Here is a 25,610-nt window from a genome sequence, read left to right as displayed (position 1 = left end):
AATAGCTGAACCTGAGTCGGATTTGATTAGATCAGATCCAGAGCCCAATGTACCTGCACCATTAAGGCGATCTGATAGAGTACCACATCAGTCGGATAGATACTACGATTTCTTAGTCCGAGATGATGATTCCATCGAATTCGATGAGAACGATGAGGATCCGATCACCTATATGGATGCAATGCAAAGATCTGATTTCGAGAAATGGCTTGAAGCCATGAAATCTAAAGTGAAGTCCATGAAGGTCAACGATATATAGACATTGGTTGACCCACCTGAAGGGGTTAAACCCATTGGGTGTAAATGGGTGTTCAAAAGGAAAAGGGGCACAGACAGAAAGGTGGAGACCTATAAAGCCTGTCTGGTTGCCAAGGGGTATCATCAACATTATGGTATTGACTATGATGAGATATTTTCTCCTGTGGTAATGCTCAAATCCATTCGGATAATACTTGCAATAGCTGCCCATCTGAATTATGAGATCTAGCAAATGGATGTAAAGACAGCTTTCCTGAATGGAGAGCTAACCGAAAGAGGTGTATATGATACAACCTGACGGATTTGCATCCACAAATGAATCCAAGGTGTGCAAGCTTCAGAGATCCATTTATGGATTGAAGCAAGCTTCTCGGAGTTGGAATATGCATTTTGATAAGGTGATCAAAACGTATGGCTTCGTTAAGAATGGAGAAGAGCCCTGCATCTATAAATGGACAAATGGTCTAGTTGTGGTATTCTTTATTTTATACGTGGATGATATTCTCTTAATCGAAAATGACATCTCCGTACTACAGAGAATAAAAGTTTGATTGTCATCGCAATTCTCCATGAAGGACTTGGGTGAATTATCCTACATCATAGGGATAAAGTTCTATATGGATAGATCTAAAAAGATGCTTGGGTTATCCCAGTCCACGTACATAGACACTGTGCTGAAGAGATTCAGTATGGAGAATTACAAGAAGAGCTATCTACCGATAGGCCATGAAATTTCTCTCTCTGAAAAGGATTGTCTGACAACTCCTGAAGAGAGAGAGCATATGAGTAGAGTCCCATATGCTTCGATCGTGGGATCTATCATGTATGCCATGACATGTACAAGACCAGATGTGGCATACTCACTAGGAGTAGTGAGTAGATACCAATCTGATCCTGAAGAAAACTACTGAAAAGTGGTTAAAACCATCCTTTAAGTATTTGAGAAATACTAAGGACCAATGGTTGGTTTATGGTGAGTCAGATCTGAAACTTGTGGGGTTCACAGACTCTAGCTTTTAATCTGACCATAATGACAGCAGAAGCGTGTCGGGTTATATCTTTACTCTGAATGGTGGAGCTATCTGCTGGAAGAGTTTCAAGCAGCATACTGTGGCAGATTCTGTTTGTGAGGCAGAGTACATCGCAGCATCAGATGCCGTGAAAGAAGCTGTGTGGCTGAGAAAATTCATCATCGAGTTCGAAGAGCACCCTCCCTCGATGGTCCGATCCTGCCCTACTGCGATAGCACTGGTGCCATAGCTCAGATGAAGGAATCCAAAGTACACCAGTGGACAAAGCATATTTTGCACCGCTTCCACCTGATCTGGGAGATCGTGGATCGAAGTGACGTTGACCTTCAAAAGATCGATGGAAAGGAGAACCTGGCTGACCCCTTCACTAAAGCCTTGGCAATAAAGGAGTTCGACAACCACAAGTCGAAGATGGGTATTAGATACTGTGCCGAGTGGCTTTAGGACAAGTGGGAGTTGTTGGAAATATATCCCAAAAGTCAATCGTCAAGCTGTTGACAGTTGAGCAATCAAGTATTGTAATTGATTTATTAATAAATAAAATATATTTTTGGCATTTTCATCATAAGCTTTCATCTTCTAATAAACTCCATTGTTATAATGAAGTCCTTAGGACTATTTAAGTTCGATGAAGAGAGGATTTATTGATTAGTCCTTAAAACTGTTCACAATCAAATGATAGGCTGTTAATAAAGACGACAGCTTCTATCGAGCATAGGTCGCTGTAGGCCATATGGGTTTATTGTCTTCTTAATCAAAGTGTGTGGAGACACTGGTATGGCATACAGGTGAGATGTAAGGGTACATCATCATGGAACGTGACCAACTTCAGAGTATTCTACTATCGAGAATGTCTCTGATGGGATATAGGTATAAGTATCCCTTAGACCTGAGATCGCCTCAGTGACTTGCAAGCAACTCACTGTGCTTTGGTACTGGACTAACTAAATTTCTAATTCAATGATGGAAGACTTTTGGGCATAGTCAAGTAGTTGCGAAGTCAGAGTATGATCGAGATGGGATTGACCACTCCAAGATTTGGAGAAGAATGAGTCATTGTATTTCAATTTAGCAAAACCTTGGCCAGGGTAATCCATCAGATGGATTTGATATTTTGAAATACAATGTGGACAACTTGATCAGAGTTGATAGTTGAACTCTGAGATGTCCTATGATCATTTTGATCAAGAAAATGAATTATATGGAAACTATATCCGCATGGGTTCTAAAGATGTTGTTCTACACATTCGATCTATCCGGTCGTCGGATATCATTGCTAGATGGTCACTTCGATTGGTACATAAATTTATTCCTATGCTACCAATTTAGGTTCGGACCTATGAGATCACACACATTAGAGTTCATGATCTGATCAGATGGTTGATCAACGATTAAGAATCGTTCTAGGGTTAAATGATCAATACGATTGACATTTAACCTAGTGCAAGTGTTACTGGAAGATTGATTAGCAATTTGATTTTTAATTGACTTAATTTGATTAAGCCAATGGATTGAAATTAAGTCTAACTGAATATGATTTAATTAGATTTGGTTTGAACTCGATTGGATCAAGTTCAATTGGTTTATTGGATAAGCCAAGTGCAAGGAAAAAACTAGTCCTAGTTCAATTAGGACTTGGGTCAACCTAATTTCTAATTTGATTAAAAAATTAAATCAAATTTAAATTTAATTTAATCTGATTAAATTATATTCTTAATTAGGTTAAAACTTATTTTAATTGGATTGATCTAATTTTAGTTTGATTTGATTTGAGAAACCAAATTAAAACAAGTCATAAGATAGAATCCTAGTAAGACTAGGATTCCACCTTGCACCACATAAGCCCCCCCATGCCCTATCTCTTATTCCACGCCAATCACCTCTTGTTTTGTGCAATAAAAGCCCTCTCCCAAGTCTTTCCCATGTCCAAAAGGCTTCCTCTCTTCTTTCGTACATGAAAAGTGGTTGTAGATCAAATCAAAGTAGGAATAAGTTTGGATTTCAAATTCTATGAGATAGAGTTTTAGAAATCCAAAACTCTTTCCTTTTTGCACCGAATTTATCCAAATATTTTTTGAGATTTTTATGGCTTTTAGGGCACATATTGTGCATCCTTTTCTGGTAGTCCATGCATGAAAATAAGGAGGAGGAGCCCAAGAGTTGGGTGCCCCTTATCTTGCCATGTTTGGATAAGCCTTGACTAGGTATTTGACCTAGACAAGGACTCTATCATATCTCTCTCTATAAAATAAAATTTTTCATAAAATTTTTGAAAAAGATAGAGATTTGAGAGACCTTTGGGGAATCCAAAAATTAGAGAGAAATACCTTTGGGTCGTGGAGATATAATAGACACAAGATAAGGTGTTTAGGAGAGAGTAAAGAGAAGAAGAAGAGGGTCTTCTTCTAGGGTTGTTAGTTTCATCTCTTCCCTTCCTCCATCTTGAGTTTTTTGAGAGTGTCTCAGATCTGAAACTCCTCCTACTTCTCATCTTTGGAAGAGTCCAATCAAGAAGAAGGAGGCACCTGATCAACCATCGAAGAAGGATCAGCACAGTACTAGCATACTGTGCTGATTTCCCGAAGCAGGACTTCTGATCGAGATTCGTGGGCTCGTGTGGATGACTCCTGGAGATTGGACGTGTGTGTGGTTTGCAACATCATCCTCAAGCTCGAATCAGCAAGGTTAGAATATCTAACTTGCAAGGTAATAGATCTGATCTATTGTTTAATACATACATTAGATGTAGTATAGAAATATGTTGATATGATCAACATGTAGTTCATGCTCTATATATTTTAATTTTTGATTTAATACATATAATAATCATGTAATAGGATCTTAGATCTAAAGATTCTCTGATTTTAAAAAATAAATTTTGATTTATTTTAGTCTTCTGCTGCCTGATCTTGAAAAAATTTTAAGATCTAACCCTGAAACCCTAGATCTGGTTCCTTCAATTAATTGTAGACTAGAGAACATAAATTAATAAACTATAAACTTTAACCAATAAAAATAAACTAAACTTCTAAAGACTAAAACTATCCAGATTATCAGTAAACAAGCTAATATAAGAGTAAAGAACAGAGCAAAGAACATAAATACAATAAATAAGCTATAGAGTAAACTACTAAGCTACTAATAAGCTACAAACTATACTACTGAGTTATAACTATGGCCGATTAATAAACAAACAAAACTTAAAATAAACAAAACTTAAAAATGTAAACTATAAACTACTGAGTAAACTGCTAATCTATGATTAACAAACTTAAAATGATAAATTGATTAGAAATTAAAAAGATAAACTAAACTATGATTGATTAATGAATTTAAAAAGTAAACTAATTGTAGTAATTAAAACCAAACTAAGTAAGAGCAGAACAAACCAAAAATAAAAAAGACTACTAATAGAAAGAAATAAAACTTTAAATAAGGGCAAATAAATATAAGTGCAGTAAACAAAATAGAAACAAATTGAAATAGACAGAACTAAATTTAACTAAGAACAGTTAACAAAATAAAATAAAATAAAATAAAATAAAACTGCTTTAATATAAAGTAAAAGATAAATAAAACTAATCAAAGAGAAACACAGTATAGTACTTAAAGAATGAAACAAAGCTTAATGTAAAATAGAGTATTTTAACTAATTTAATAGCATATAATCACTCTGTTGTTTACTTTACAATTGCATGATAGATTGCACTATGTTTTTAGTACAACTTTATAACATATTACAAGTGATATTTGGGTTGTTTATCCTGATTGATCCATTGTTTACTTCACAATCTCTACCAATCTTAAGATTGTTTATCCTTAAGAGACTGATCTGTTGTTTACTTCATAGTCTCGATAGCATTTTGATTGTTTACCATCGTGGTATAGTAACATTCTACAATGCACAACAGTACTACACAGTATTTTTATTACAGTACTACACAATGCATATGCTACAGTAATTAACTACAGTACGGCTATAGTACTATGAACAGTTATATAAACAAGCTTACAGTATAAAAAAAGCTTAAAATATAATTAAAAATAGTAATATATAAAGAAAATAGGCTTTGTTTACAAAAGCACACTTACATAGAGTCTGATGAAATTGAAATACATACCGTACAAGCTTTATGTACACTAATCAAGCTTAAATAAATCATAAGTGCTAATATATGCTAATACATGAGTAAACACACTAATAAGTATACTTATTTACTAACTCACATAGATTAATGGCTAAATGACAGAGTTATGTGGAGACTTCTATGGAGGAAGAAGAGAAGAGTGAATATTATAAGGGAGAAATGAAGAAGAAGATGGGTGGAGGAGAATATTATAATGGAAAGAGATGGAGATGAGATGTTAGTGGTGGATTTTTTAATAAGGAATGATGGTAGAAGCCTGGTTTTGGTGGAAGAAAATAAATAAAAGAGGGATTAAACAAAGGAAATGAAGAAGATGCTTCTCTATGGATGGAGTATTTTAATGGGATGAGACGTGGTGTAGTGGAAGATGATGAATAAACAAAAGGAAGATAAGGAAGATCTGCTCAACTTTGCTTGGAGCTGTCTCTGATGAAAGGAGCAGATGAAGAGGATTAGAAAAAACTAAGGGAGATTTTGTGGAAGAAGACGAAGGCTTCGTGGAGAAGATGAAGAAGATTAGAATAAGGAGACAAGGGAAGAGAGGAGAGAAGAAGGAAAGATAGAGATGAGGAAGAAAAACTCTGTCACTAGGACCGCAAAGAAAAGATGGAGATGAAGAAGAAAAACTCTATTACTAGGACTGCAATCCTTCTCGACCTGCCTCTCCATGCTCGGCCTCTTCCAGAATGAAGGCCTTCTCCTTTATTTATAGGCGAGGGAAGAAACTATGTGGACTTCAATCAATTTGGAATTCGACGGACTTCATTTGGTTTGGAATTCAAAAGCTTGTAGAAGTCAGAACCGATGTCAGAACTTAATTGATTTTAAGTTTGATTTTATGTAGCATCTTGTCATCTTTGTACAGTGTCAGGAATCTTCCTGTAGATGAATAGTGATGATGTTAGAAATCTTTCCGTAGCTTATTTATCGTCTTTGGATTCTGGTGTAGATCGAATTTTAAAGATGAATCATCTTTGAGAATTAAACCAACTTTGAGAATAATAGTAGTGGTTCATGTTGTCTTCAGAAGATGGTGGTAGTCATCTAGTTGTGGAAGTGACTAATAGAAGAGCCACAAAGTGTACCTACAAAAAAAAATTTCTACCAAAATTTTGGTCGAAGGGTTAGTAGAAAATATTTTTTTCTTCTTTTTTTTTTACAGCTCAACCTTTTAAAGCGAGTTGATTGAGTACTATAGAAAATTATCTTGGTCATCCTTCTGAATAAGATTGGCTAAGTGATAAAGTAGCTAAATCTTCCAAATTTGTGTTACTTGATTGAGGATCTAAATGCTGAAGAGTTTGTTTAATTTGTCTTATCTTGCATTGAACCTCTTGTGGATAATTTTCTTCATTTAAAAGAGGATCCCATGTCTTTCTCTAAGCTCCTGCTACTTCAATGTTAATAAAGAGTAAAGTAGTTAAACAGATTCTTCCATCAGACCAGCATCGTTGAGTCTTCTTTTCTGGAGCTCTCTAGTAGACTTCTAATAGGCTTTTTTCTTGATATTCTCTAAAATTAAAATTTTTTGGAAGCTCTTCTTCATCTGTATCGGACAATGTAATATAATCTTCTTCTTCAAAAATACTGATTTCATAAATTTGGAAAGAATAATTTACTACTCCAATATCTCTGGTTTCAATGCTGCTGAAAATTACAACTTTTAACAGATTCTTGTATATCTTTCCTAATTCATATAAAGCTTCACTGACCATAACTGAAAATATATATAGATTGACGAAAGGATCTACTAACATTACTTGCACCAATCTTTTATATAGGGCTCTGAGTTCTTCTTTAGCATACTCATTGATCAATGGAAGATATAGTTTGGGATAATTCCATCCATCTATTAGAAAAAATTGTAAATCTACAAATAATTCATGTCCATCTATTAAAAAAAATTGTAATTCTTCAAGCAGTTCTTTTATTTCATTAGGCTGAGTTGCCTTATAAAAAATATCTTCTAGAAGTTCACTGGTTAAAACTTCTTGAGCTTTTTTCAAACAATCAAATCGTTTTTAGCTTATTTGTCATAGGTGTCTCAACTCTGAAGAGAGTAGCCAAATCAGGTATGATCTGGTTTGAGTGTTCACCTAATAGTCTTATTTTCTTTTTTAGCACCATCAAAGATAATTTCTTTTCAGATAAATAATTAACAAGAGCTGTCATGGCTTTTCTAAAGTCTCTTTTTTGGTTTAAAAGATGAGTTTTTCATATCTTGTTGACCAAGTCATAAGTCTTTTGAGAAAGTTCTGACTTGTAATTTTGAAAAAAAATTTCTTTCTCAAGAGCAGTCCTTCTATTTTGTATTTTTCTTTTATGGTCCATTTCTCTGCAAAATCTTGGATCAAAATTAGAGAATAGTCGATTTATAAAATTTTTGTAATTGATATCTTTCTGCAATTCTTGATCTATTAGTGCTTCTTGAATATTTGAAATGGCTTTGCGATTTATAAGAATTTCTCTTTTTATAGCAAGATAGCTTTTATACGTACTTGGAACAACTCTCATTAATTTATCTTTTCTCTTTATATGTTGATCTAGACTGCTTGCATTAGATATCTGGTTTTCTCCCATTTTGATGTTGTCTTGATGAAGTATATCTTCGGAGATGAACATTATATTAGTATATGAGAAGAAAAACTTATATATTGCCCAAAATATCATTGTAATGGGATCTTCCATAGTCAAAGAGTCTTTATGAGTTTGTAAATACATTTTTCTTCTTTTCTTTTGGTCTTTAAGTATATTTTTTTGTTTTGGGATTTTGACTAATATTATGGAGTAATATTTTCTTAAACAAAATGAAAAACTTAGAAATCTTATAATTTATCCTAAAGTTTATCGAATGATGACCTTCTTTATTGCTTTTATAGTAAATTAGAGATTAATAAAAAATTAGAAGGTCCATTTTATTCTGCTTTTTAGGATCTTTCTCACACTTTTATCAAACTTTTTTTTGAATTTTATATATTTTTTTATATGTAGTTTGTCTATTTGAAATCCAAATTGATAACAGAAGTCTTCTAAATTATAGAGATCATTTATCTTTTCCTTACTAGGTATTTGATCTTCTATCCTTAAGTTGTTATTCAATTCAGATTTATTAGGTAGAAATATTTTTCTTAACTTACTAATGTTACCTACATATTCTAATCTAATTTTATCTTTTTCTAAAAGTAAAGAACTTATTCCTAAATTAATTTTTAAACCAAGATGTATTATTTTTAAAGTAAATAATAATATAGTAGAGTAATATTTTAACTCTAAAGGAAATAATTCTAAAAAACTTTTAAGACTTAATATAATAGAATAAGTATGTCTGTACCATCTAAACTCAATTAAATTGCTACTCCTAAGACTATTTAACTGGTTATTAATATCTATATATAAATTATCTACAATATTCAGAGGATAATCTAAAGAATTGTTGCCTTTAGAGTTCTTCTGAACAATATTCATAATTTCTAGGTTAGTGAAACATATTTTTTACTAATCTCAATTGCCTTAACAAGTAGGTTATCATTGTCTTAGCAATTGAAATTTGTGAATAGTCATGGATCTTACCGACTTTCAAATGTATCATTGTCTGTTGATGACAATGATTAATCATTTGAAATTCAGTAAATCCATCAGGGTTCCAATCAAGAGATCTCCTCTTAGAATAGATAGTGGATAAGTTATCAGAGATTTCTGTCAACTATGAATCCACTAAGATTGGTCTAAAATAATAATTTATTATCCTAGGGATCTGAACTTTAAGTTTATAGTTAGAAATTGGTTTATCATCAGTGCTTTTCGGGATAAACAATTTACTAACTATATTTTCTCTATTAACTACTCTCTTATCCTTAGAGTTTTATGAGATTAAGAGATTGTTAATTCTTAAAAAATTACTAATTCCTAAAGGACTACTAGTTTCTAAAGAATTATTAATTTTTTTATCCTTAGAGAAACATGAGGTTTCATAAATTTCTTCAGATAAAAGAATTAAACTAGACCTACTAGATGAGGATGATGGGTTTAAGATAGGCTGGTTCAAAGATTTGAATTCAGATAAAGAGTCTAGCCTGATCTTCAAGTCGCATAGATTAGATGTAGAAGCAATTTCTTCAAGAGTTTCATAAGAAGAAATTCTATCAAATTGATTCACTATAATTTTATCTAATTCTTCTAAGAATTTCTTTTCTGATTGTATTTCAGAGAGGTCAGGTGTTGGAGGTATCTCAGTTAGATCCAACCTTTCTTCCATAGTAGTTTTCTAAATAATTTCAGTATGATTTTTGATTGATATCTTCAACTGACTGATACCTAAACTTGACTCAGAGGATTCTAGTAAAGATATAAAGTTTAGATTGACTTCAGTATCAATAATTAATTCAGTATCAGTATCGAGATTATGAACAGTCTTAATGATTTTATCAGAAAGATTTTCTTTAATCAAGATTTTATCATATTCCTCAAATGAATCATTTTCAGTTTTGACTTCTAAGAGATTGGGTATAGTTTCAATCTTTATGAAAAAGTCACCAATCTTTACTAATGAATTACCAGAATTATCCCGATCAACTTCAGATTCTTTTTTATCCTCTAGAAGGCTATCAGTTTGAGTTTCTTTAAGGTTGAGATGAAGATTCATACAGTTTGATTGTTTCTCAAGGCCTTTAATAATTTTATCAGGATAAGTTTCTACTTTAGGGATTTGATCAAGATCATTAGCAGAAACCTTAAGTGAACTTGTCGTGCCCCCGACCCGAGATCGTGAATCGAGGGTCGTGGCAACCGCCACATACTCATGAAGAACTCTCTCCATAAGCATGCAAGGCATCTCATCACGATATCAATGCATCACAGTGAAATAATTTTAAAAATTATTATTCAACTGTAATTCAAGTAATTAAATCAAATGTCTTACATCCAATAAAATTTTTGCTAAAAATAAAACAATAGATCTAAGTTCAATGAAGTTGACAATGCTAATCTCGCTTCTAAAAGCTCTGTCCCAATATTTCATCCCACGCTCGAAATTAATTATCTGAATCTGAAAAATAGAAAGAAAGGTAATGAGCTAGACAGCTCAGTAAGTAACAAGTATCTCTACCAGATATTCAGATATTATTTAATTTTCAAGAACAATACTGCAAATAACATAAAAATATATTTCATGCTGATTTAATGCAAATCCAATATTTTCAAAAATTCACACATAATATAATCATAAATCCGATTCGATTCAAAACACTCGTAACTCAACAGCCTCGACTATGACCAACGTTTAACCCCCATTGGCGGGGTCCACAGAATACCAGCGCCCAACCTCCACTGGCAGGGTCCAGAAATACCAGCGCACAACCCCCACTGGCAGGGTCCACAAATACCAGCGTATAATCCCCATTGGCGGGGCCCACAAAGTACCAACGTATAATCCTCATTGACGAGGCCCACTGAAACATAGTTAGGCTGAGAGCATAAATCTGATCTATATCAAAACACTTAGTACCATAATATATATCATAATCTTTCACTAAACATGTGCATAAATCGATATACCATAACATTTCAAAAGCACTTTTCTTTCAAAACATAATTTCATAAATCATGCATAATTTCAGAGAATAATTATTTATTTTCAGAATAAATATGAAATATCTCGAGGAGATGATTCATTACTTACCTTTCACGGAGCACTGAACGAATGGATCGACTAACTTCTAGTAGATTCTTCTGTGTCTATTATCCAAAATTATATTTTTACATTAATTTAATTCAAAATTAAATCTAACAAATCCCAAAATTAAAATCTTGCTTAAAATCAGACTCGTCTCTAAACTCGATCAGAATCATCAGATGAAGCCTTCCCCTACGCAAATCTTAGAAGGATAACTTTAGAGAGAGAAATCCATCAAGAGAGAGAGAAATAAGCTAGAGAGAGAAAATTCTAGAGAGAGAAAGTTCAATTCCAGAGAGAAAAAATCAGGGTTCAGACTGAAAGAAGAGAGAGAAGAGAGAAAAACTCTCTCTCTCATCAATTTCAATTATTTATTTATTTATTTATTTATTTGTTCATACATATACATATATATATATTATTTTTTTTTCTTTTCTTTTCTTTTTCTTCTTTTCTTTTTCTTCTTTTTTTTTTCTTTTTTTTTTCCTTTCCTTTTCTTTTTCTCTTTTTCCTTCTTTCTCTTTTCTTTTTCTTCTTTTTCTTTTTCTTCTTTTTCTTCTTTTCTTCTTTTTCTTGGTTCTTCCCGTGCCGGAACAGAGGACGATAGTCCTCCGGCCTTGACCGGCCGTTCGGGCCATGGCCACCGCGGTGGAGGCCGGTGACCGACGGGGGCCACTCCCCCAGTCACGGAGGAGCGTGGCCAGCGATCAATTCCGATCGCCGGTGCCGAAAAATCCAAAAAAAGGCTCAAAAATAGGGTCTCTTTTCCGATGGAAAATCGGCGACTCTCGTCGCCGGCAGCCGCGCACAGGAGCATGGGAGGAAGGAGAAGAAAGAGGGGAAGAAGAAGGAGACTCACCTCGGCCTCCGGTGACCTCGTCGGCGGGCAATCACGACGAGAAGCAAAACGGTGTCCACGGCTCGACTTCGGGAAAATCGGAGAGAAGGAGACAGGGAAGAGGCCGATGTTCGGTCTCAAGGGGGAGAGGGTATTCTTATAAAGAGTCCTAGGACTCCGAGGGGTCCTAGGATTCCCGATTTGCTTGGGTTTCGCCGGAGAAGAAGACTCCTACCGAGAGTCTTCTTCCCGGTTTTACTCTATTTTTTTTTTTTTTGTTTTGGGCTATAACATTCTTCACCCCTAAAAAAAAATTTCATCCTCAAAATTTTTCATACCTGTCACCATTGTATTGGAAGCCTGTGGATTCTGTTGAGTAAGCGCATAAACTCTTCCCTGGATTTTAAAAATCTGTCCGCCACCCTTATGTTGTCCTTCATGAGTTCTTTTGCCAGCTTGATTTTTGGTATTTAGCGGGCAGCTAGCAATTTTATGATCCTTCTGACCACATTTGAAACAAGCACCGGTACTCCAATAGCAATCATTTTCTGCATGATTTTTGCCACATCTAGAGCACGGCTCACCATCAATCTGTTGAGTCTTATTGTCTACTGCTCTCTGAACTTTTGATATTTTTATTATTATGATGCTCATACTTCAACGTCCCAATATTCCTAATGTTTACCCACCTACACTCATACTATGTCAAATTCTATGTGTCATAATTTATCCACTTATGCTCTGATACCATATTAATTGTCGCGCCCCCGACCCGAGATCGTGAATCGAGGGTCGCGGCAATCGCCACATACTCATGAAGAACTCTCTCCAATAGCATGCAAGGCATCTCATCACGATATCAATGCATCACAGCGGAATAATTTTAAATAATTATTATTCAACTGTAATTCAAGTAATTAAATCAAATGTCTTACATCCAATAAAATTTTTGCTAAAAATAAAACAATAGATCTAAGTTCAATGAAGTTGACAATGCTAATCTCGTTTCTAAAAGCTCTATCCCAATATTTCGTCCCACGCTCGAAATTAATTATCTGAATCTGAAAAATAGAAAGAAAGGTAATGAGCTAGACAGCTCAGTAAGTAACAAGTATCTCTACCAGATATTCAGATATTATTTAATTTTCAAGAACAATGCTGCAAATAACATAAAAATATATTTCATGCTGATTTAATGCAAATCCAATATTTTCAAAAATTCACACATAATATAATCATAAATCCGATTCGATTCAAAACACTCGTAACTCAACAGCCTCGACTATGACCAACGTTTAACCCCCATTGGCGGGGTCCACAGAATACCAGTGCACAACCCCCACTGGCAGGGTCCAGAAATACCAGCGCACAACCCCCACTGGCAGGGTCCACAAATACCAGCGTATAATCCCCATTGGCGGGGCCCACAAAGTACCAACGTATAATCCCCATGGCGGGGCCCACTGAAACATAGTTAGGCTGAGAGCATAAATCCGATCTATATCAAAACACTTAGTACCATAATATATATCATAATCTTTCACTAAACATGTGTATAAATCGATATACCATAACATTTTAAAAGCACTTTTCTTTCAAAACATAATTTCATAAATCATGCATAATTTCAAAGAATAATTATTTATTTTCAGAATAAATATGGAATATCTCGAGGAGATGATTCATTACTTACCTTTCACGGAGCACTGAACGAATGGATCGACTAACTTCTAGTAGATTCTTTCGTACCTATTATCCAAAATTATATTTTTGTATTAATTTAATTCAAAATTAAATCTAACAAATCCCAAAATTAAAATCTTGCTTAAAATCAGACTCGTCTCTAAACTCGATCAGAATCATCAGATGAAGCCTTCCCCTACGCAAATCTTAGAAGGATAACTTTAGAGAGAGAAATCCATCAAGAGAGAGAGAAACAAGCTAGAGAGAGAAAATTCTAGAGAGAGAAAGTAGAGAGAGAAAATCAGGGTTCAGACTGAAAGAAGAGAGAAGAGAGAAAAACTCTCTCTCTCATCAATTTCAATTTTTTATTTATTTATTTATTTATTTGTTCATACATATATATATATATATTATTTTTTTTTTCTTTTCTTTTCTTTTTCTTCTTTTCTTTTTCTTCTTTTTTTTTCTTTTTTTTTTTCCTTTCCTTTTCTTTTTCTCTTTTTCCTTCTTTCTCTTTTCTTTTTCTTCTTTTTCTTTTTCTTCTTTTTCTTCTTTTTCTTGGTTCTTCCCGTGCCGGAACAGAGGACGATAGTCCTCCGGCCTTGACCGACCGTTCGGGCCATGGCCGCTGCGGTGGAGGCCGGCGACCGACGGGGGCCACTCCCCCAGTCACGGAGGAGCGTGGCCAGCGATCAATTCCGATCACCGACGCCGAAAAATCCAAAAAAAGGCTCAAAAACAGGGTCTCTTTTCCGATGGAAAATCGGCGACTCTCGTCGCCGGCAGCCGCGCACAGGAGTATGGGAGGAAGGAGAAGAAAGAGGGGAAGAAGAAGGAGACTCACCTCGGCCTCCGGTGACCTCGTCGGCGGGCAATCACGACGAGAAGCAAAACGGTGTCCACGGCTCAACTTCGGGAAAATCGGAGAGAAGGAGAGAGGGAAGAGGCTGATGTCCGGACTCAAGGGGGAGAGGGTATTCTTATAAAGAGTCCTAGGACTCCGAGGGGTCCTAGGATTTTCGATTTGCTTGGGTTTCATCGGAGAAGAAGACTCCTACCGAGAGTCTTCTTCTCGGTTTTACTCTGTTTTTTTTTTTTTGTTTTGGGCTATAACATTCTTCACCCCTAAAAAGAAATTTCATCCTCGAAATTTTTCATACCTGTCACCATTGTATTGGAAGCCTGTGGATTCTGTTGAGTAAGCGCATAAACTCTTCCCTAGGTTTTAAAAATCTGTCCGCCACCCTTATGTTGTCCTTCATGAGTTCTTTTGCCAGCTTGATTTTCGGTATTTAGCGGGCAGCTAGCAATTTTATGATCCTTCTGACCACATTTGAAACAAGCACCGGTACTCCAATAGCAATCATTTTCTGCATGATTTTTGCCACATCTAGAGCATGGCTCACCATCAATCTGTTGAGTCTTATTGTCTACTGCTCTCTGAACTTTTGATGTTTTTATTATTATGATGCTCATACTTTAACGTCCCAATATTCCTAATGTTTACCCACCTACACTCATACTATGTCAAATTCTATGTGTCATAATTTATCCACTTATGCTCTGATACCATATTAATTGTCGCGCCCCCGACCCGAGATCGTGAATCGAGGGTCGCGGCAATCGCCACATACTCATGAAGAACTCTCTCCAATAGCATGCAAGGCATCTCATCACGATATCAATGCATCACAGCGGAATAATTTTAAATAATTATTATTCAACTGTAATTCAAGTAATTAAATCAAATGTCTTACATCCAATAAAATTTTTGCTAAAAATAAAACAATAGATCTAAGTTCAATGAAGTTGACAATGCTAATCTCGCTTCTAAAAGCTCTATCCCAATATTTCGTCCCACGCTCGAAATTAATTATCTGAATCTGAAAAATAGAAAGAAAGGTAATGAGCTAGACAGCTCAGTAAGTAACAAGTATCTCTACCAGATATTCAGATATTATTTAATTTTCAAGAACAATGCTGCAAATAACATAAAAATATATTTCATGCTGATTTAATGCAAATCCAATATTTTCAAAAATTCACACATAATATAATCATAAATCCAATTCGATTCAAAACACTCGTAACTCAATAGCCTCGACTATGACCAACGTTTAACCCCCATTGGCGGGGTCCACAGAATACCAGTGCACAACCCCCACTGGCAGGGTCCAGAAATACCAGTGCACAACCCCCACTGGCAGGGTCCACAAATACCAGCGTATAATCCCCATTGGCGGGGCCCACAAAGTACCAACGTATAATCCCCATTGGTGGGGCCCACTGAAACATAGTTAGGCTGAGAGCATAAATCCGATCTATATCAAAACACTTAGTACCATAATATATATCATAATCTTTCACTAAACATGTGCATAAATCGATATACCATAACATTTTAAAAGCACTTTTCTTTCAAAACATAATTTCATAAATCATGTATAATTTCAGAGAATAATTATTTATTTTCAGAATAAATATGGAATATCTCGAGGAGATGATTCATTACTTACCTTTCACGGAGCACTGAACGAATGGATCGACTAACTTCTAGTAGATTCTTCCGTGCCTATTATCCAAAATTATATTTTTATATTAATTTAATTCAAAATTAAATCTAACAAATTCCAAAATTAAAATCTTGCTTAAAATCAGACTCGTCTCTAAACTCGATCAGAATCATCAGATGAAGCCTTCCCCTACGCAAATCTTAGAAGGATAACTTTAGAGAGAGAAATCCATCAAGAGAGAGAGAAACAAGCTAGAGAGAGAAAATTCTAGAGTGAGAAAGTAGAGAGAGAAAGTTCAATTCCAGAGAGAGAAAATCAGGGTTCAGACTGAAAGAAGAGAGGGAAGAGAGAAAAAATCTCTCTCTCATCAATTTTAATTTTTTATTTATTTATTTATTTATTTATTTGTTCATACATATATATATATATATATATTATTTTTTTTTCTTTTCTTTTCTTTTTCTTCTTTTCTTTTTCTTCTTTTTTTTTCTTTTTTTTTTCCTTTCCTTTTCTTTTTCTCTTTTTCCTTCTTTCTCTTTTCTTTTTCTTCTTTTTCTTTTTCTTCTTTTTCTTCTTTTTCTTCTTTTTCTTCTTTTCTTCTTTTTCTTGGTTCTTCCCGTGCCGGAACAGAGGACGATAGTCCTCCGGCCTTGACCGACCGTTCGGTCCATGGCCACCGCGGCGGAGGTCGGCGGCCGACGGGGGCCACTCCCCCAGTCACGGAGGAGCGTGGCCGGCGATCAATTCCGATCGCCGGCGTCGGAAAATCCAAAAAAAGGCTCAAAAACAGGGTCTCTTTCCCGACGGAAAATCGATGACTCTCGTCGCCGGCAGCCACGCACAGGAGCATGGGAGGAAGGAGAAGAAAGAGGGAAAGAAGAAGGAGACTCACCTCGGCCTCCGGTGACCTCGTCGGCGGGCAATCACGACGAGAAGCAAAACAGTGTCCACGGCTCAACTTCGGGAAAATCGGAGAGAAGGAGAGAGGGAAGAGGCTGATGTCCGGTCTCAAGAGGGAGAGGGTATTCTTATAGAGAGTCCTAGGACTCCGAGGGGTCCTAGGATTCCCGATTTGCTTGGGTTTCGCCAGAGAAGAAGACTCCTACCGAGAGTCTTCTTCCCGGTTTTACTCTGTTTTTTTTTTTTTTTTTTTTTTGGGCTATAACAGAACTCTTATTCCTTTCCTTTTGAACTTGGGTTGTCTTGTAAACAGGTTCAATTTTAAAGCTTCTACAATATTCCCATAAATCAACCATCCTTCTAATAACAGTTTCTTGAATTCTAGGACTAGCTTCCTCAAGGCCTTTAATATAATATCTATCGAACCAGTCAAAAAAAAAAAAAATGTCTCTCTTCAGTCCTCATCTGACTAAACCATATTTTTTTTATAAAATTCTTTCTCTTTTATTGTAAGTATCAAAGAACCACTCTTTTCTATCTTTATTTTTATCAGAATCAAAATCTTCTCTTAGTAGTTCTTTGTTTATAGGAAATTCAGCTATTTCTATGATTTTAAAGTCAATATAAGAGCCATATGGAGTATCTAAAACTAACTTAGCTAATTTTTTTATTTTTATTTTTATTTTTCTATCTGAATCATATGAAATATCTATAGTAGATTCTATACTATAATCTTTTAAACTATTTTTTAATTCTCTCAAAATAACAGAAGATTTGTTTGAAGATATAGTTGGACAGTAGGCAGGTTTTTGAAGCATAATATTTTTTGAATTAGAAGGCGAGATTTTTCTTGTCTTAGAAGGTGAAGTTTTCCTCGACTTGAAGAGTTTCTTTATCCCAAGATCTTTAAGTCTAAGTTCTGTTCTTTCAAGATTCTGGGGATAATAATTAAAGGACTATTCTTCATTTTCTCCATCAGATTCTTCAAGTATTTCTAGAGAAAATATTTCTCTATTAATTTCTTCTGGATAGAATTCATCTTCTATTATTTCTTCAGGGTAGATGGATTCTATATCATCTTGAATATCTTATTCCCAGTCCTTTACATCAAAGGCTTCTAGGTCTTCATCCATTATACTATATTGAAAGAATCAGCTAACTAATATCTAAATATATACTAAATATATTTCTAACTTAACTAGTTTAGCTATTCATATTATTTCTATACTAAAAGAATTATAGGAAGTGTTAACTCTAGCTTCTATTTTAAACTAAAATTTTATCTTACTTTCTATAAAATATACATCTATACTACTAATTAATTCTTATAAATATCTATACTATTAATTAACTCCTCAATAGTTACTAGAATTTTAGTCATTTTGCTTATTAGAAATATTTTATAAATATAGCAAAGTTATTTTTAGCATAAGTAAGACAGAATATAATCAGTTAAAATTTTTCACCGATTTCAGATTTTAGAGGTTCGACAAGAAATCTAAGGATACCAACCATAGGGATGACACCAACAGTTAATTTGTGACTGACCACTCTAAACATCTTTTCTCATAGCTAACACAAGAATTACCATGCTACCTGTCCGGACACGCTCTATACAGCTAAAAATCGATAGATCCCTTCCCTGGCACTAAAATGGCTCTGATACCAGATTGACCTAGGCCAATGTACGTATGCGTGGAAGTAGCAATGTTATGTGTATGAGTGGGTTGGACCTACAGCCACAGATGTATGATATTTTGCAAGTCTTAATGGACTCCTCTGACGTAGATCAGAAACCCTAATAACCACGAGGCAGAAGTATCACAGTGCTCAATAGTATATTATCACAGCAATGTGACACAGTAGAAAAATCTACGTGCGTATATGTAGAAGCAGTAAATGGATAGGCTATGTGTGTACACATAGAAGTAGTAGATGGATAGACGAACTATAATATATACGATACTGCCCGCATGCACTGTATAACAAACAGCCTGAAACTCAGGAGTACAAAAGTAAAATGATTATGATTGAGTAAAGGAGGTCAAGCCTACAGATAGTACCTACTTAAACAGATAGTAAACAGACACAGAAAACAAAGGTAAAAGATGAACAGATAGGCATACAGAATGGAGATAAAAGATAGACTCAGACATGATGAACAGACTGATGGAAATCTAAAGATAAACTAAGTACATAAGATAAAACCTAGACTAAAGCATAAGCTAATGGAAGATTAAAGTGAACTAAAGCATAAACTAAGCTAATATAAGAAAATATAGTCTGAAACATAAACTAATCGGAAAGCTAAGACAAGCTAAGATAAAGAACATAAGCTAAGGTATGAGCTAATGACTAAATGTAAATTAGAAATCATAAATTAATAAACTATAAATTTTAATTGATTAAATAAACTAAACTTTAAATAACTAAGATTATCCAAATTACAAGTAGATAAGCTAATATTAGAACAAAGTATAGAGCAAAGAATATAAATATAATAAATAAACTACTGAGTAAACTATACTACTGAGTAATTTACTAAGCTATAACTATGATCGAATATCAAACTTAAAAAATAAACTTACTAGAAATTAAAAAGGTAAACTAAACTACAACTGATTAATGAATTTAAAAAGTAAACTAACTACAGTAATTAAAACTAAACTAAGTAAGAGCAGAATAAACCAAAAATAAAGAAGATTACTAACAGAAAGAAATAAAACTTTAAACAAGGGCAAATAAAAGTGCAGTAAATGAAATAGAAACAAAGTGAAATAGACATAACTAAATTTAACTAAGAGTAGTTAACAAAATAAAATAAAATAAAATAAAACTACTTTAATATAAAGTAAAAGATAAATAAAATTAATCAGAGAGAAACATAGTATAGTACTTAAACAATGAAACAAAGCTTAATGTAAAATAGAGTACTTTAACTAATTTAATAGCATATCATCGCTTCATTGTTTACTTCATGATTGCATGATAGATGGCACTATATTTTTAGTACAACTTTATAACATGTTACGGATGGTATTTGAGTTGTTTATCCTAATTGATCCGTTGTTTACAATCTCTACCAACCTTAGGGTTGTTTACCCTTAAGAGACTGATCCATTATTTACTTCATAGCCTTGGTAGTATTTCAATTATTTACCATCATGCTATAGTAACATGCTACAGTGCGCAACAGTACTGCATAGTATTTTGGCTACAGTACTGCACAGTGCATATGCTCCAGTAATTAGCTACCGTACGGCTACAGTACTATGAACAGTAATGGACAGTAATATAAACAAGCTTAAAATATAAAAAAAGTTTAAAACATAATTAACAATAGTAAAATGAAGAGAAAATGGGCTTTATTTATAAAAACACACTTACATAGAGTCTGGTGAATTGAAATACACACCATACAAGCTTTATGTACACTAATCAAGCTTAAATAAATTTAAATACAAACTACAAACGTTAATATATACTAATACATAAGTAAACATACTAATAAGCACACTTATTTACAAATTCACATAGATTAACAGCTAAATGACAGAGTATTCTGTGGAAGATACTGTGGAAGGAAGGTGGGATGAATATTATAATGGAAGGAGGAAGAAGATGGAAGGGGAGAAGGAATATTATAATGAGTGGTTTGGTGGAAATGTTGGTATGGTGGAGTATTTTAATGGTAAGTGATGAGGAGTGGAAGAATAAACAATGGAAGATGGAATAAAAAGAAAGCTCTCTAGAGAAGAGAGATGGAGGTAATATTTTAATGGAGAATGATGGAGTGGCTTTATTTTGGTAGAAGAAAGCAAACGAAGGAGAGAATAAATAATGAAAACCTCCCTGTAGATCACATGGAGATGTCTGTGATAAGGGAAGCAGATGAAAAGGATTAGAAAAGTTTATGTGGAGAAGATGAAGGCTTTGTGGAGAAGATGAAGAGGGAAGAAGAGGATTAGAAGAGATTTAGATGGAAGAGGACAAGAGAAGAGAAGGAAAGATGGAGATGAAGAAGAAGGACTTTGTCATTAGGGCCGCAATCTTTCTCGGCCTGCCTCTCCACACTCGGTCTCCTCCCAGAATGAATGTCTTCCTCTTTATTTGTCATGCCCCCGACCCAAAATCATGAGCTGGAGGTCGCGGCAACTGCCACATACTTATGAAGAACTCTCTTCACAAATATGCAAGGCATCTCATCACGATATCAATGCATCACAGCAGAATAAAATCAAATAATTATTATTCAATTTTAATTTAAATAATTAAATCAAATATCTTACATCCAATAAAGTTTTACTAAAAATAAAATAATAGATCTAAGTTCAATAAAGTTGACAATGCTAAATCTCGCCTCTAAAAGCTCTGTCCCAATTTTATTATCCATGCTCGTAATTAATTATCTGAATCTAAAAAATAAAAAAAAAAGATAATAAGCTAGACAGCCTAATAAATAATAAATATCTCAACTAAATATTTCAGATAATTATATAATATTCAATAACAATACTGTGAATAAACATAAAAATATATTTCATGCTAATTCAATGTAAATCCAATCTTTTCAAATATTCATATATAATATAATTATAAATCTAATTCGAATCAAAATACTCATAACTCAACAGCCACGACTATAACCAATGTTTAATCTTCATTGATAGGATCCACTGAATACCAGCACAGAACTCCTACTAGCAGGGTCCACTGAATACCAGCGCACAAACCCTATTGGCAGAGTCCATTAAAAATACCAGCGTACAACCCCCACTGATAGAGTCCACTGAGTACCAACATATAATCCTCATTGATGGGGCCTATTAAAATATAGTTAGGCTGAGAGCATAAATTTGATCTATATCAAAATACTTTTGTATCATAACATATCATAATTTTCACTGAACATATGCATAATTAATAAACCATAGTATTTCAGAATTACTTTTCATTTAAAATATAATTTCATAAATCATGCATAATTCTAAGAATAATTATATTTACTTTCAAAATAAATATAAAATATCTCGAGAAGATGATTCATTACTTATCTTTTACAGACCACCGAATGAACAGATCGATTAACCTTTAGAAGATTCTTTAGTGCCTATTATTCAAAATTATATTTTTATATTAATTTTAATTCAAAATTAGATCTAAATAAATTTTAAATCAAAATCTCACTTAAGATCAGACTCTTCATTAAACTTGATCAAAATCATCAAAAGGAAGTCTTTCACTATGCTAATCTTAGAAAAATAACTTTGAAAGAGAAAAATCCATCAAGAGAGAGAAACAATCTAGAGAGAGAAAGTAAGGTTCAGATTGAAGGGAAAGAGAAGAGAGAGAAACTTTCTCTCATATTTTATTTTATTTATTTATTTATTTATTTATTTCTTTTTTTTTCTTCTTCTTCACGGGAGACAAAGGACCCACGCGCCCTCTTCTTTCCCCTTTTTTTTTCATGAAACAGGGGAGCACTTGCTCCCCTCATTCCCAGTGAGGAGGCCCTCCCACCCTGACTGACCACCACTCTGACTGGTGGGGCTAACCCCGACGACGTCGAGCAGTCGGGTCCGGTGACCGACGATGGCAACCAAAGCCAAAAAAATCAAAAACAAGGAAAAAAAATAGGGCATCCGATAAACAGTGATTTTCAAATAATTTTTTCAAGAAATTTTAGATAAAATTTGGCACAAATTCAAGCTTAAAATCCTATAAAAGATTGAAAGAAAAGAATTGAAGAGGTTTACCTAGTTTTTGATGGGTTTTAATCTGATTTTCAAATGGCTAAAGCTAGGGAGAGCCATCGGTGAACAGGGAGAAATCAAGAGATCTTGATGGTGATTTTTTATGAGAAAAACTGATGAGATTGAGGCCTTTAAATAGACCTCAAATAGGGAGGAATTATGGCTGGATTTAATCTCTAATCCTAAGGATTTTAGGAGTTTGAATCAGAGAAGAACTCCCTTAGGATTAGAGTTTGAATCAGAGAAGAACTCCTTCGGGAGTTCTTCCGTGTGTGTATATATATATATATATATATATATATTCCATGCTAATTCCAGCACGTGTGTTACACGTGCTGGCCCAATTTCTTTCTTTTTTTTTCTTTTAAAATTTTGGGTATTACATTCTACCCCCCTAAAAATAAATTTCATCCTCGAAATTTCTCACCTGTCACCACTACATCGGAAGCCTGTGTATTTTGTTGAGTAAATGCATAAACTCTTCCTTGAGTTTTAAAATCTGTCCACCATCCTTGTTTTGTCCATCATATGTTCTTTGGCCAAATTATTTTTCAATGCTTAGTGGGCAATTAGCAATTTTATGATCCATCTAACTACATTTGAAACAAGCACCTGTATTCCAATAGCAATCTTTGTCTGCATGATTTCTGCCACATCTGAAGCATCACTCACCATCAATCTGTTGAGTCTTATTATCTAGTGCTCTCTTAGCTAAACTTTTGATATTTTTACTATTTTACCCCTGTGTATCATTTGATCTTACTCTCTTTTTTTGCTTTCTTTTCCTTTCCATGCGTTCTTCATTGACTTCTCTTTCAATTATCAGTGCTTTGTTTACCACATCTGCATAAGTTGTCAATTCATATGGAACCATTTATTTTCAAATTTCAGTTCTCAATCCTATCTCAAACTTGTGAACTCGTTCTTACTCACCATCCACTAATATCGAAGCAAATTTTGCTAACTCTGTAAATTTTGCTTCATATTTTGTCACACTCATACCCTTTTGCTTTAGATAAATAAACTATTGCTCTTTCTAGATCTTTATACTTCAAGGAAAATACTGATCATAGAATGCAATCTGAAATCTTTTTCAGGTAAGTATTTCACCATCTTGTTCATACTTACGCTGTAGTCGCTGACACCAGTTGTATGCTTCTCCTTGTAGTAAATAAGCTGCATATCAAATCTTTTCTTCATCATGGTACTCTTGGACAGCGAAGGCCTTCTCCATCTCTATTATCCAGTTGTTAGCCTCCAAAGGTTCAGTAGTCTCCTTGAAGACTGGAGGAGCTAGCTTTTTAAATTCTGAAATGTTGTTCCATTGTATTGGCTGCTCTCCATATTGTGGTGGTGGATGCTGATGTTGTTGTGCATCTCATTGTATCTGCTGTTGTTCCAGTATTTGTTGCTGTATTTGTTGATACGTTTGTACCATCTCAATTAGGGTCTGTATTAACTGAGCCATATCCGATTCCTGATGTACTCCCGAAGTACTCCCAATAGGATCTACGCTCCCTCCTCCTGAGGGGTGCCACAAGTCAGATGGAGAGTGCTACCATCCTGTAGTTGTGATGTCTCTCTTACAATCCCTTAAGTAGTTCTTGTCATTCTATGAGGAGGCATAATAACTTTATAGTAGTAAAACCTTATTAGATTCATTTATCTACTTGTTAGGATGGGTTTATTATGATGCTCATACTTCAATGCCCCAATATTCCTGATGTCTACCCACCTACACTCATGTCTGATTCTATATATTATATAGTTTATCCACTTATGCTCTGATACCACATTAATTGTCATGCCCTCAACCCGAAATCACGAGCCAGAGATCGTGACAACTGCCACATACTTATGAAGAACTCTCTCCACAAGCATGCAAGGCATCTCATCACGATATCAATGCATCACAGTGAAATAAAATCAAATAATTATTATTTAACTTTAATTCAAATAATTAAATTAAATATCTTACATCCAATAAAATTTTACTAAAAATAAAATAATAGATCTAAGTTCAATAAAATTAACAATGCTAAATCTCACCTCTAAAAGCTCTGTCCCAATATTATTATCCACGCTCATAATTAATTATCTAGATCTGAAAAATAAAAAGAAAGATAATAAGCTAGACAGTCCAGTAAATAATAAATATCTTAATTAGATATTTCAGATAATTATATAATATTTAAAAATAATATTATGAATAAATATAAAAATATATTTTATGCTAATTTAATATAAATCTAATCTTTTCAAATATTCATATATAATATAATCATAAATTCGATTTAAATCAAAATACTCATAATTCAATAGCCACGATTATGACCAGCGCACAACCCCCATTGGTAGGGTCCACTAAATACCAACACACAATCTTCACCAGCAGAGTCCACTAAATACCAGTGCACAACCCCCACTGGTAGAGTCCACTGAGTACCAACCTATAATCCCTATTGGTGGGGCCCACTGAAATATAGTTAGACTGAAAGCATAAATTTGATCTATATCAAAATACTTTTATATCATAACATATCATAATTTCTACTGAATATATACATAATCAATAAACCATAGTATTTGAGTATCACTTTTCATTCAAAATATAATTTCATAAATCATGCATAATTCTAAGAATAATTATATTTACTTTTAAAATAAATATGAAATATCTTGAGAAGATAATTCATTACTTATCTTTCACAGACCACTGAATAAACAGATCGATTAATCTTTAAGAGATTCTTCGGTACCTATTATTTAAAATTATATTTTTATATTAATTTTAATTTAAAATTAGATGTAAATA

The sequence above is a fragment of the Elaeis guineensis genome, chromosome 1, assembly GCF_000442705.2.
Source record: "Elaeis guineensis isolate ETL-2024a chromosome 1, EG11, whole genome shotgun sequence".
Taxonomy (NCBI): domain Eukaryota; kingdom Viridiplantae; phylum Streptophyta; class Magnoliopsida; order Arecales; family Arecaceae; genus Elaeis; species Elaeis guineensis.
The sequence above is the reverse complement of the archived record's forward strand: the minus strand, read 5'-3'. Positions refer to the sequence as shown.